We start from the raw sequence: 12,620 nt of genomic DNA, 5'->3' as shown, positions 1-12,620 counted from the left end.
CTTATCTCGTCTCCTCTCTCCTTATCTAGTCTCTCTCTCTCCTTATCTAGTCTCTCTCTCCTTATCTCGTCTCTCTCTCTCCTTATCTCGTCTCTCTCTCTCCTTATCTCGTCTCTCTCTCTCTCCTTATCTCGTCTCTCTCTCACTCCTTATCTCGTCTCTCTCCTTATCTCGTCTCTCGCTCCTTATCTCGTCTCTCTCTCCTTATCTCGTCTCTCGCTCCTTATCTCGTCTCTCTCTCTCCTTATCTCGTCTCTCTCTCCTTATCTCGTCTCTCTCCTTATCTCGTCTCTCTCTCTCCTTATCTCGTCTCTCTCTCTCCTTATCTCGTCTCTTTCCTTATCTTGTCTCTCCACTCCTTATCTCGTCTCTCTCTCTCTCCTTATCTCGTCTCTCTCTCTCTCCTTATCTCTTCTCTCTCCTTATCTCGTCTCTCGCTCCTTATCTCGTCTCTCTCTCATCTCGTTTCTCGCTCCTTATCTCGTCTCTCTCTCCTTATCTCGTCTCTCTCTCCTTATCTCGTTTCTCGCTCCTTATCTCGTCTCTCGCTCCTTATCTTGTCTCTCTCTCTACTTATCTCGTCTCTCTCTCCTTATCTCGTCTCTCTCTCCTTATCTCGTCTCTCTCTCCTTATCTCGTCTCTCTCTCTCCTTATCTCGTCTCTCTCCTTATCTTGTCTCTCTCTCCTTATCTTGTCTCTCTCTCCTTATCTTGTCTCTCTCTCCTTATCTCGTCTCTCTCTCCTTATCTCGTCTCTCTCTCTCCTTATCTCGTCTCTCTCTCCTTATCTCGTCTCTCTCCTTATCTTGTCTCTCTCTCCTTATCTCGTCTCTCTCTCCTTATCTCGTCTCTCTCTCTCCTTATCTCGTCTCTCTCTCCTTATCTCGTCTCTCTCCTTATCTTGTCTCCCCCTCCTTATCTCGTCTCTCTCTCCTTATCTCGTCTCTCTCTCTATCTCCTTATCTCATCTCTCTCTCTTTATCTCGTCTCTCTCCTTATCTCGTCTCTCTCTCCTTATCTAGTCTCTCTCTCCTTATCTCGTCTCTCTCTCGCTCCTTATCTCGTCTCTCTCTCCTTATCTCGTCTCTCGCTCCTTATCTCGTCTCTCTCTCTCCTTATCTCGTCTCTCTCTCCTTATCTCGTCTCTCTCTCCTTATCTCGTCTCTCTCTCTCCTTATCTCGTCTCTCTCTCTCCTTATCTCGTCTCTTTCCTTATCTTGTCTCTCCACTCCTTATCTCGTCTCTCTCTCTCTCCTTATCTCGTCTCTCTCTCTCTCCTTATCTCTTCTCTCTCCTTATCTCGTCTCTCGCTCCTTATCTCGTCTCTCTCTCATCTCGTTTCTCGCTCCTTATCTCGTCTCTCTCTCCTTATCTCGTCTCTCTCTCCTTATCTCGTTTCTCGCTCCTTATCTCGTCTCTCGCTCCTTATCTTGTCTCTCTCGCTCCTTATCTCGTCTCTCTCTCCTTATCTCGTCTCTCTCTCCTTATCTCGTCTCTCTCTCCTTATCTCGTCTCTCTCTCTCCTTATCTCGTCTCTCTCTCCTTATCTTGTCTCTCTCTCCTTATCTTGTCTCTCTCTCCTTATCTCGTCTCTCTCTCCTTATCTCGTCTCTCTCTCTCCTTATCTCGTCTCTCTCTCCTTATCTCGTCTCTCTCCTTATCTTGTCTCCCCCTCCTTATCTCGTCTCTCTCTCCTTATCTCGTCTCTCTCTCTCTCCTTATCTCGTCTCTCTCTCTTTATCTCGTCTCTCTCCTTATCTCGTCTCTCTCTCCTTATCTCGTCTCTCTCTCCTTATCTTGTCTCTCTCTCCTTATCTCGTCTCTCTCTCTCTCCTTATCTTGTCTCTCTCTCCTTATCTCGTCTCTCTCTCCTTATCTCGTCTCTCTCTCCTTATCTCGTCTCTCTCTCCTTAACTTGTCTCTCTCTCCTTATCTCGTCTCTCTCTCCTTATCTCGTCTCTCTCTCCTTATCTCGTCTCTCTCTCTCCTTATCTCGTCTCTCTCTCCTTATCTCGTCTCTCTCCTTATCTCGTCTCCCCCTCCTTATCTCGTCTCTCTCTCCTTATCTCGTCTCTCTCTCTCCTTATCTCGTCTCTCTCTCTCCTTATCTCGTCTCTCTCTCTTTATCTCGTCTCTCTCCTTATCTCGTCTCTCTCTCCTTATCTCGTCTCTCTCTCCTTATCTCGTCTCTCTCTCCTTATCTCGTCTCTCTCTCTCTCCTTATCTTGTCTCTCTCTCCTTATCTCATCTCTCTCTCCTTATCTCGTCTCTCTCTCCTTATCTAGTCTCTCTCCTTATCTCGTCTCTCTCTCTCTCCTTATCTCGTCTCTCTCTCCTTATCTCGTCTCTCTCTCCTTATCTTGTCTCTCTCTCCTTATCTCGTCTCTCTCTCTCCTTATCTCGTCTCTTCTCCTTATCTCGTCTCTCTCTCCTTATCTCGTCTCTCTCCTTATCTCGTCTCTCTCTCTCCTTATCTCGTCTCTCTCTCTCCTTATCTCGTCTCTCTCTCTCCTTATCTCGTCTCTCTCTCTCCTTATCTCGTCTCTCTCTCCTTATCTCGTCTCTCTCTCTCTCCTTATCTAGTCTCTCTCTCCTTATCTCGTCTCTCTCTCTCTCCTTATCTCGTCTCTCTCTCCTTATCTCATCTCTCTCCTTATCTCGTCTCTCTCTCTCCTTATCTCGTCTCTCTCTCTCCTTATCTCGTCTCTCTCTCTCCTTATCTCGTCTCTCTCTCTTTCCTTATCTCGTCTCTCTCTCCTTATTTCCTCCCTCTCTTCTCATTTCGTCTCTCTTTTCTCCTCCCTCCTTGCTGCTCTGTCCGTTTGTGCAGAGGCATGGTAAGATGCTTTGTCCTCCTGCTGCTCTGTCCGTTTGTGCAGAGGCATGGTAAGATGCTTTGTCCTCCTGCTGCTCTGTCCGTTTGTTCAGAGGCATGGTAAGATGCTTTGTCCTCCTGCTGCTCTGTCCGTTTGTGCAGAGGCATGGTAAGATGCTTTGTCCTCCTGCTGCTCTGTCCGTTTGTGCAGAGGCATGGTAAGATGCTTTGTCCTCCTGCTGCTCTGTCCGTTTGTGCAGAGGCATGGTAAGATGCTTTGTCCTCCTGCTGCTCTGTCCGTTTGTGCAGAGGCATGGTAAGATGCTTTGTCCTCCTGCTGCTCTGTCCATTTGTTCAGAGGCATGGTAAGATGCTTTGTCCTCCTGCTGCTCTGTCCGTTTGTTCAGAGGCATGGTAAGATGCTTTGTCCTCCTGCTGCTCTGTCCGTTTGTGCAGAGGCATGGTAAGATGCTTTGTCCTCCTGCTGCTCTGTCCGTTTGTGTGACATGGATTTTTGTGAATTAGCATACTACTCCATGTCGCACAACCCCATATGGTGCATTTCAAAAGGATGGTTCACTCCATTGTCTTGTGATTTAAGGGGATGGGTGGTTCAACGTTAGTCAGAAATGTTCCTCAAAAGTGGTCTAAAGTCCTTATTGTATGCTTGTTGTGTGTAGATTCCACTACATTACAATCAATCTATAGGCCTCAATCCCAAATTAATGTACTGAACTATCAATTTAAAGCCATTTGAATCTATTTTGACTGAATGATTCATGTAAAACTCATATCCATAACGATAATCAAATATGAAATGTGGTCTTCACCTAAACACCCCATGATTCACCTTGATTCATTTAAAAAAGGAATAAAAAAAAAATATATAAATTGTACAGTTAATCTTTCTGGATGACTTGTGAAGAGGTTGAGCTGAGTGTTCTCTATGACCCTGATCCCTTGGGCAGGATTCTTCCACCGGGATATGAAACCGGAGAACCTGCTCTGCATGGGCCCAGAGCTGGTCAAGATAGCCGACTTTGGATTGGCCAGAGAGATCCGCTCCCGCCCCCCGTACACGGACTACATGTCCACAAGATTGTAAGGGACCCTCCGTAGTTGTTCAGTGGCAACATTTGGTCTCCTCTTATTTTATACAATGCATAAAGAAGTTGAAAACTCACTGTGCTGTCTCTGTGTCCAGGTATCGCGCCCCAGAGGTGCTGCTACGGTCGTCTAACTACAGCTCCCCTGTAGACGCGTGGCTGAGCTCTACGCCATCAGACCACTGTTCCCCAGGAACAGTGAGGTGGACTAGATCTTCAAGATCAGCCAGGTTCTGGGGACAGTCAAGAAGGTAAGAGAGAAGAGCAAGCAATCCTCTGTCCACAGAGAGATATTGGTGTTATAGTTTAAATGATTGCCTATGTACAGTATCTAGGGTAAATGGTGTAAATGTCTGTGTGACGCATGTTGGAAGTAATCCAGTATGACAACTATTTATGCAGATTTGAGCTGATTAGAATAATAGTCTTTAATTATTGAAATGGAATGTGTTTCTAATCTAAATCTACTCAAATGAGCTGTAATGGGCATGAGTAGTTAATATACTGTATCGCTTTCAACATACACACATACATGCATATGCCATTCTTCACTTGAGAGTGATCCATTGGCATAAGTATCTGGTACTGAGTGAACATACATTCTGAAACCTCATACAGTAGTGAAATGAACTCTCCTCCTCAATTCTCCTCTCCTCACCTCTCCTACTAGTCTGAATGGCCGGACGGCTACCAGCTGGCCCCGGCCATGAACTCCCGCTTGCCCCAGTGCATGCCTACCTACCTGAAGACCCTCATCACCAACGCCAGCACAGAGGCCATCGCCATGATGAAGGATCTGCTCACGTGGGAGCGTAAGAAGAGACCCATGGCCGTGCAGCTATACAGGCATCACAGACAGAGGCTTGGTGTGCTGTAGCCTGGTCCCAGATCTGTTTGTGCTGTCAACTCCTATGGTCATTGCCTAGGTGTGCTGGGGAGTCATGCCCCACAGAGACTGTCTGATTAGCCCATAGGCCTCACGGGCCTCCTCCATGTGCTCCTTATGTAATACGTGTTAATGCAGGTCAACATATTTACTGTATGTGCTGGAGTCTGGTCTAGTGGTAGCTCTTCCCCCCCCGGTGACAGGGGTTCGATCCCCAGGTTGACCGCTCTTATTTTGTCTTCTTCCTGTAATTAGATATTTGTGTTCTAACTATTGCTGTGGTAATGGCATCCATGATGGGGCCTTGGCCCGGGAGTGAGTTACGCAAGGCCACAGTGAGGACTCAATCCCGAGGCTCATCAGAGCCCAAAGCTGAACTGCAGACCTCCTCAGCAGACTCCTCGGTTCAGACATCCCAGGGCCACCACCCCAAACACCAGACCCCCCAACAGCCCCTTCACCAGACCCCCCAACAGCCCCTTCACCAGCCCCCCCAACAGCCCCTCCAGCAGCCTGACCAGACATCTCCACGTGGCCCCCCAACAGCCCCTCCAGCAGCCTGACCAGACATCTCCACGTGGCCCCCCAACAGCCCCCCCCCCCCCCCCCCCCCCCCCCTCCCCCTCCACCAGCCTGACCAGACATCTCCACGTGGCCCCCCAACAGCCCCCCCTGCAGCCTGACCAGACATCTCCACGTGGCCCCCCAACAGCCCCTCCACCAGCCTGACCAGACATCTAGTCACTAACTCCAACACGGTGAGTGGCTGGGCTGCATCCATACAAAGAGATCTGAGGAAACATGGAATAACTGCAAAACATGTTAAAAACAGTAAGTTATATGACCATTTTAACATTATAACACCGTACCTCTCTGAAATTTAACTCAAAGAGACGTCTGTGTATCTATTTGGATTTGGACATGACTGGACTCTTGACCTGTGAAATGTATTCCGTTTGGCAGAAGCCGTCTGCCTTGGCGGGGACTGGGAGTGAGAACAGTGCAGCGGTGGAGCTGAAGAGTGGGCAGAGGCGCTGGGGCCAGACAGTGTTGAAGGCCACAGATAGCTGGGACGAGTCAGAACCTTCTGATACCTCTGTGTCCTACTCCAAGAAACCCAGCCTGGGATCAGAGGAGGAGAAGGGCCACAAGGACCGTAGTGATCTACAGTAAGACTCAGTCACTTCCCCTATTGTACACTACATGACCTGCAGACACAGACACAAAAGTGAGCAGTTCAGTCATCTGCACCCAATACATCTAGCCTTCAACATATTCTTATACCGTACATATTCTTACCTCTTTGTTGATTGATATTGTTTGTGTCCATTTTCTGTTTTAGATAGAATTGCACAAATATGAAAAGATAGATGGTATCATCATAAAACAATATCAATTTAGATCATACAAGGGACAAACCTTACCTTAAATTGAGGAGATCTTTACAGTTTTGAGTTAAGTGCTTGCATCTGCTGTCGTTTCAAATCCAAATGTTTCAGTTGGGCAGTTAGGTTCCTGCAAGAACCCCCACCAACTAAGGAGGTTCCTCAATGAACCCCACCTCCTATGGGATTCTTGGTAGAACCTTTTGGGGGCCATTTTCAGTGCCAAGAACCCTAAGGTTCTTCGAAGAACTTTGAGGATCTTAGAAGAACCCTTGTTGAACCCCACATTTTTTAGAGTGTAGCGTTAAGATTTCCCTTCCCTGGAACTAAGGGGCCTAGCCCGAACCATGAAAAACAGCCCCAGAACATTATTCCTCCTCCACCAAACTTTACAGTTGGCACTATGCATTCGGGCAGGTAGCGTTCTCCTGGCATCCGCCAAACCCAGGTTCGTCCATCGGACTGCCAGATGGTGAAGTGTGAGTCCAATGGAGGCGAGCTTTACACCACTCCGGCCGACGCTTGGCATTGCGCATGGTGATCTTAGGCTTGTGTGCGGCTGCTTGGCCATGGAAACCCATTTCATTAAGCTTCCGACTAACAGTTATTGTGCTGACGTTGCTTCCAGAGGCAGTTTGGAACTCGGTAGTGAGTGTTGCAACCGAGGACAGACGTTTTTTACGCGCTACACGCTTCAGCACTCGCCGGTCCCGTTCTGTGGGCTTGTGTGGCCTACCACTTTGCGGCTGAGCCGTTGTTGCTCCTACACATTTCCACTTCACAATAACAGCACTTACAGTTGACCAGGGCAGATTTAGCAAGGCAGAAATTTGACGAACTGACTTGTTGGAAAGGTGGCATCCTATGACGGTTCCACGTTGAAAGTATGTCTATTTAGATTGCATGGCTGTGTGCTCGATGTCATACACCTTTCAGCAACGGGTGTGGCTGAAATAGACGAATCCACTAATTTGAAGGGGTGTCCACATATTTTTGTATATATTCAATCTAACACAAATATTTAAACGACTGAATTGAATTGTCTGAGTTTGAGCCCTTTGCTGTTTTTTCAGATCCAAAGAGCAAAAAACGACGTACTCCTTCAGCACTGTTACCAAGTTACCGAGCAATATTAACATGGGTCAAATGGACTCCAGTCTCCCAGGTTCCTCAGCAAGACAACATTACCTGAGCCAATCAAGATATCTGCCTGGTAAGACCAGCTTGTTTGTTTGTTTTAAACAAATAGCATGTGCGATACGTAAGTCATTTTTGGGAGGCATATTTTCTCATGTATCTAATGGTTCCTCTTATGTTGGTTTCAGCCATCCACATTTTCCGACCCAACTCTTCTTTTCTTTCAGGGTTGATCGGCAAGAACTCTATAGACAAGGAGCCCAGTGGACCGACACTCCAAGATCTGTGGGAACACTCCACCAAAGTCAACAGTAGACCCCTCGGGGCCCATTGGAGCTGGTTTATCCGTCACCAGAGTCAACGCAGGTAATCCTTTGTGCCCTCCTACTCATACACATCCAGCTCACAAAGGTCCTAAACGCCATACTATTCAGTTCTGCAGTGCTCATTTCCTGATTCGCCCCTGCAATCTTTTAGTGCTGGCTCGGCACAAAGAAAGCAACTGTTTGGTGTGGGTTACTATGCTTAAGAGTCTGGGTCACATTGGGGACGGGAGCCTCCATTATTCATTTGTGATGTAGACAGACCCGCAATATGTGCCTCTGTGCCCCCCACTTTTCTTATTCACGAGGAAGAGTATTAAGACAGTTAGTTGCTTAAGATCAAGTGCCCCCAACTTGAGTTTTTGGACTGAATGGCCTAATTTCTCACTGAAATCTAGTTTCTCAGTCCTGTCTCGCTAACATTCACAGTATCCTATTGTGACTTGGATTTCAGTGTGCTTCTCTGATGACTTGATGCTTCATTTCACCCATTTCTCTCCTTTCCTTTAACTATCTTTTCTGTCTCTGCTTGCATGTACAATGTATTGTCTTCTCCACCCTGTCTTTAACTGGGAGAAGAAGACACTGATAACCCTTCTGATAAATCTGTAGATAAATCTGTTCTAAAAGAAATAATACCTGATTCAGCTAAAGATACTCTATTTGTTAAATTTAGAATTTAAAGTTCATGTCTTTATATGTTCATTGATTCATGCTTTCTCCTGCTGCTGACCTCTGGTGAATTCTCAATTAGCTAAGATCTATAGTAAAAATAATTAGTTGGCTTATCATCAAGTATAATTAGTAATAATGCCAGATTTTCATAAACACTTTAACATGTTACTAAACTGTTTAATGGTAGCTATACTAAAGTGGAATACGTGTTTCTGCAGATGCAACCATTATCCTAATAGTGTGTGTGTGGGTTAACATGTTAATGAGCCCAGCCAATTAAGACACAGCAGGAGAGGGAGCCCAAATACTCACTGCTACACATTTTAGTCATTTAGCAGACGCTCTTATCCAGAGCGATTTACAGGAGCAATTAGGGTTAAGTGCCTTGCTCAAGGGCACATCGACAGATTTTTCACCTAGTCGGCTCGGGGATTAGAACCAGCGACCTTTCGGTTACTGGCACTACGCTCTTAACCACTAAGCTACCTGCCGCCCTACACGAGAACCACGCTCCAGGTTACTAAATAGATGGTCATTTTTATGACAGAACGCTAAATATCAAAGATGTACAAGTGAAGTGTTATTTGTTATGAATAGAGTTTGTCTGTATTAAATCATTGTTATGAATAGAGTTTGTCTTTATTAAATCATTGTTATGAATATAGTTTGTCTGTATTAAATCATTGTTATAAATAGAGTTTGTCTGTATTAAATCATTGTTATGAATATAGTTTGTCTGTATTAAATCATTGTTATGAATAGAGTTTGTCTTTATTAAATCATTGTTATGAATAGAGTTTGTCTGTATTAAATCATTGTTATGAATATAGTTTGTCTGTATTTAATAATTGTTATGAATAGAGTTTGTCTGTATTTAATCATTGTTATGAATAGAGTTTGTCTGTATTAAATCATTGTTATGAATAGAGTTTGTCTTTATTAAATCATTGTTATGAATAGAGTTTGTCTGTATTAAATCATTGTTATGAATATAGTTTGTCTGTATTTAATCATTGTTATGAATAGAGTTTGTCTGTATTAAATCATTGTTATGAATAGAGTTTGTCTGTATTAAATCATTGTTATGAATAGAGTTTGTCTTTATTAAATCATTGTTATAAATAGAGTTTGTCTGTATTAAATCATTGTTATGAATATAGTTTGTCTGTATTTAATCATTGTTATGAATAGAGTTTGTCTGTATTTAATCATTGTTATGAATAAAGTTTGTCTGTATTTAATCATTGTTATGAATAAAGTTTGTCTGTATTTAATCATTGTTATGAATAAAGTTTGTCTACATTAATTAAATCTCTGGTTTATGTCTTTCAGGAAACATTGTCAGTACAAAGTTCAATCTGGCTGGAGGTTATATTCTCTCCTTTCAGAAGAAAGAGGTTGGCTCTGTGGGTCAAAGGATCCAGCTTGCTCCTCTTGCCGGCCAGCACACAAGTAAGACGTACCATATTTACCATTTTAATTGGCATAAACATGCTCTGATCTTTAGTCTACACGGCACAGCGGTCAGCAGACACAAATAAGACCACTGGGGAGGGATTCATACCATTACATCCTTTCTCTCTTATTTTCACTGTTTCTGCCTTTCCATCACTCTATTTTCTAGTTTCTTTCCATGTCTGTACTATAAACTCATCTCTTTCCATGTCTGTACTATAAACTCATCTCTTTCCATGTCTGTACTATAAACTCATCTCTTTCCATGTCTGTACTATAAACTCATCTCTTTCTATGTCTGTACTATAAACTCATCTCTTTCCATGTCTGTACTATAAACTCATCTCTTTCCGTGTCTGTACTATAAACTCATCTCTTTCCGTGTCTGTACTATAAACTCATCTCTTTCCATGTCTGTACTATAAACTCATCTCTTTCCATGTCTGTACCATAAACTCATCTCTTTCCGTGTCTGCATGCTCTCTCTCAGTTGATCTTTCTACTCCTGATAACAAAACATGTCAAACCAAAATCTGTCAAGACAAAGTCCACCTCCATCACACCTATGAGGGAAAACACTGAAGGTAATGCTAATAATAGAAAATGCCACTTCAGACACATTTATCCAAACAGACTTATTGTACAATGAGTACATACCACAGGAGGTTGGTGACGCCTTAATTGGGGAGGACGGGCTCATGGTAATGGCTGGAGCGGTAATGGTATCAAATACATCAAACAGATGGTTTCCATGTGTTTGATGCCATTTCATTCGCTCCGTTCCAGCCATTATTATGAGATGTCCTCCCCTCAGCAGCCTCCACTGGTACATACACACACATAAAATGTATGTGATCCCTCTGGGAATTGAATCCACTACCTTGGTGTTGTTACCGCCATGCTTTTAGAACCAACCCACACAGTAGCTGATGTGTCAATTAAGTCTATTCATTTATACTAATCCTCAGTATCTATGCTGCAATAGTCTATGTGCCGGGGGTTAGGGCCAGTTATATCTGGTGTAATTCTCCTGTCTTATCTGGTGTCCTGTGTGAATTTAAGTATGCTCCCTCTAATTCTCTCTCTCTCTCTCCCTCCCCTCCCGGAGGACCTGAGCCCTAGGATCATGCCTCAGGACTACCTGGCCTGATGACTCCTGGCTGTCCACCTGGTTGTGCTGCTGCTCCAGTTTCAACTGTTCTGCCTGCGGCTAGGGAACCCTGACCTGTTCACCGGATGTGCTACCTGCTGTTTTCGACACTCTCTCTATCTCTCTACCGCACCTGCTGTCTCGACCTCTGAATGCTTGGCTATGAAAAGCCAACTGACATTTACTCCTGATGTAATGACCTGTTCACTGGGCCAATTGTGCGCCGCCCCATGGGTCTCCCTGTCGCGGCCGGCTACGACAGAGCCTGGAAATCGAACCAGCCTCCCGAGTGGCGCAGTGGTCAAAGGCACTGCATCGCAGTGCTAGCTGTGCCACTAGAGATCCTGGTTCGAATCCAGGCTCTGTCGTAGCCGGCCGCGACCGGGAGACCCATGGGGCGGTGCACAATTGGCCCAGCGTCGTCCAGGGTAGGGGAGGGAATGGCTGGCAGGGATGTAGCTCAGTTGGTAGAGCATGGCGCTTGCAACGCCAGGGTTGTGGGTTCGATTCCCACGGGGTGCCAGTATAAAAAATATAAAATAATGTATGCACTCATTAACTGTAAGTCGCTCTGGATAAGAGCGTCTGCTAAATGACTAAAATGTAAATCACAATTTCAATGGGGAAAAAACCATATGATACCTCTCATTGATTAATTTCATGTTTCACCCTCTACAACCACTGTGTTTATTATTTGACCTTGCTGGTCATCTATGAACGTTTGAACATCTTGAAGAACAATCTGGCCTTAAATGGCCATGTACTCTTATAATCTCCACCCGGCACAGTCAGAAGAGGACTGGCCACCCCTCAGAGCCTGGTTCCTCTCTAGGTTTCTTCCTCGGTTCCTGCCTAGAAAGGGAGTTTTAGCCACCCTGATTCTACATCTGCATTGCTTGCTGTTTGGGGTTTTAGGCTGGGTTTCTGTATAGCACTTTGTGACATCTGCTGATGTAAAAAGGGCTTTATAAATACATTTGATTGATTGATTGATTTGTTACTCAATAGTCCATGATTAAACCTGATAAGAAGCAGTCATTATTTGTTACGCCAAAGCTGAATGAGAGCCCAAATAAACACTGGCATCCTAGAAACGGGCTCTGCATAGCTAACGAGCAAAGGACTTAATCTACAGTGCATTCTGAGCGCTCTGTACTTTGCTCCGTTCGTCTTTCCCTCGATCCTGACTAGTCTCCCAGTCCCTGCCGCTGAAAAACATCCCCACATGATGCTGCCACCAACATGCTTCACCGTAGGGATGGTGCCATGTTTCCTCCAGACGTGACGCTTGGCATTAAGGCCAAAGAGTTCAATCTTGGTTTCATCAGACCAGAGAATCTTGTTTTTCATGGTCTGAGAGTCCTTTAGGTGCCTTTTGTCAAAATCCAAGCGGGCTGTCATGTGCTTTTTACTGAGGAGTGGCTTCCATCTGGCCATTCTACCATAAAGGCCTGATTGGTGGAGTGCTGCAGAGATGGTTGTCCTTCTGGAAGGTTCTCCCATCTCCACAGAGGAACTCTGGAGCTCTGTCAGAGTGACCATCGGGTTCTTGGTCACCTCCCTGACCAAGGCCCTTCTCCCCCAATTGCCCAGTTTAGCCAGGCAGCCAGCTCTAGGAAGAGTCCTGGTGGTTCCAAACTTCTTCCATTTAAGAATGATGGAGGCCAATGTGTTCTTGGGGACCTTCA

The 12,620-nt window shown here is 45.1% G+C and overlaps 1 pseudogene across 1 annotated transcript in view; it reads left to right on the top strand.

Moving 5' to 3' along the window:
* Positions 1-12,620, top strand: part of LOC311109251 (serine/threonine-protein kinase MAK-like) — a 28,804-nt pseudogene that overhangs the window by 15,272 nt on the left and 912 nt on the right. The window contains exons 5-15 of the transcript in view: positions 3,784-3,916; positions 4,020-4,172; positions 4,592-4,753; positions 5,171-5,384; positions 5,495-5,565; positions 5,771-5,976; positions 7,266-7,405; positions 7,557-7,695; positions 8,232-8,306; positions 9,660-9,779; positions 10,273-10,366. The product of the transcript in view is annotated as a serine/threonine-protein kinase MAK-like (transcript). The remainder of the gene's footprint in view (positions 1-3,783; positions 3,917-4,019; positions 4,173-4,591; positions 4,754-5,170; positions 5,385-5,494; positions 5,566-5,770; positions 5,977-7,265; positions 7,406-7,556; positions 7,696-8,231; positions 8,307-9,659; positions 9,780-10,272; positions 10,367-12,620) is intronic.

Source organism: Coregonus lavaretus, assembly GCF_964263955.1.
Source record: "Coregonus lavaretus genome assembly, chromosome: 34".
NCBI classification, from domain to species: Eukaryota; Metazoa; Chordata; class Actinopteri; order Salmoniformes; family Salmonidae; genus Coregonus; species Coregonus lavaretus.
The sequence above is the reverse complement of the archived record's forward strand: the minus strand, read 5'-3'. Positions and strand labels throughout refer to the sequence as shown.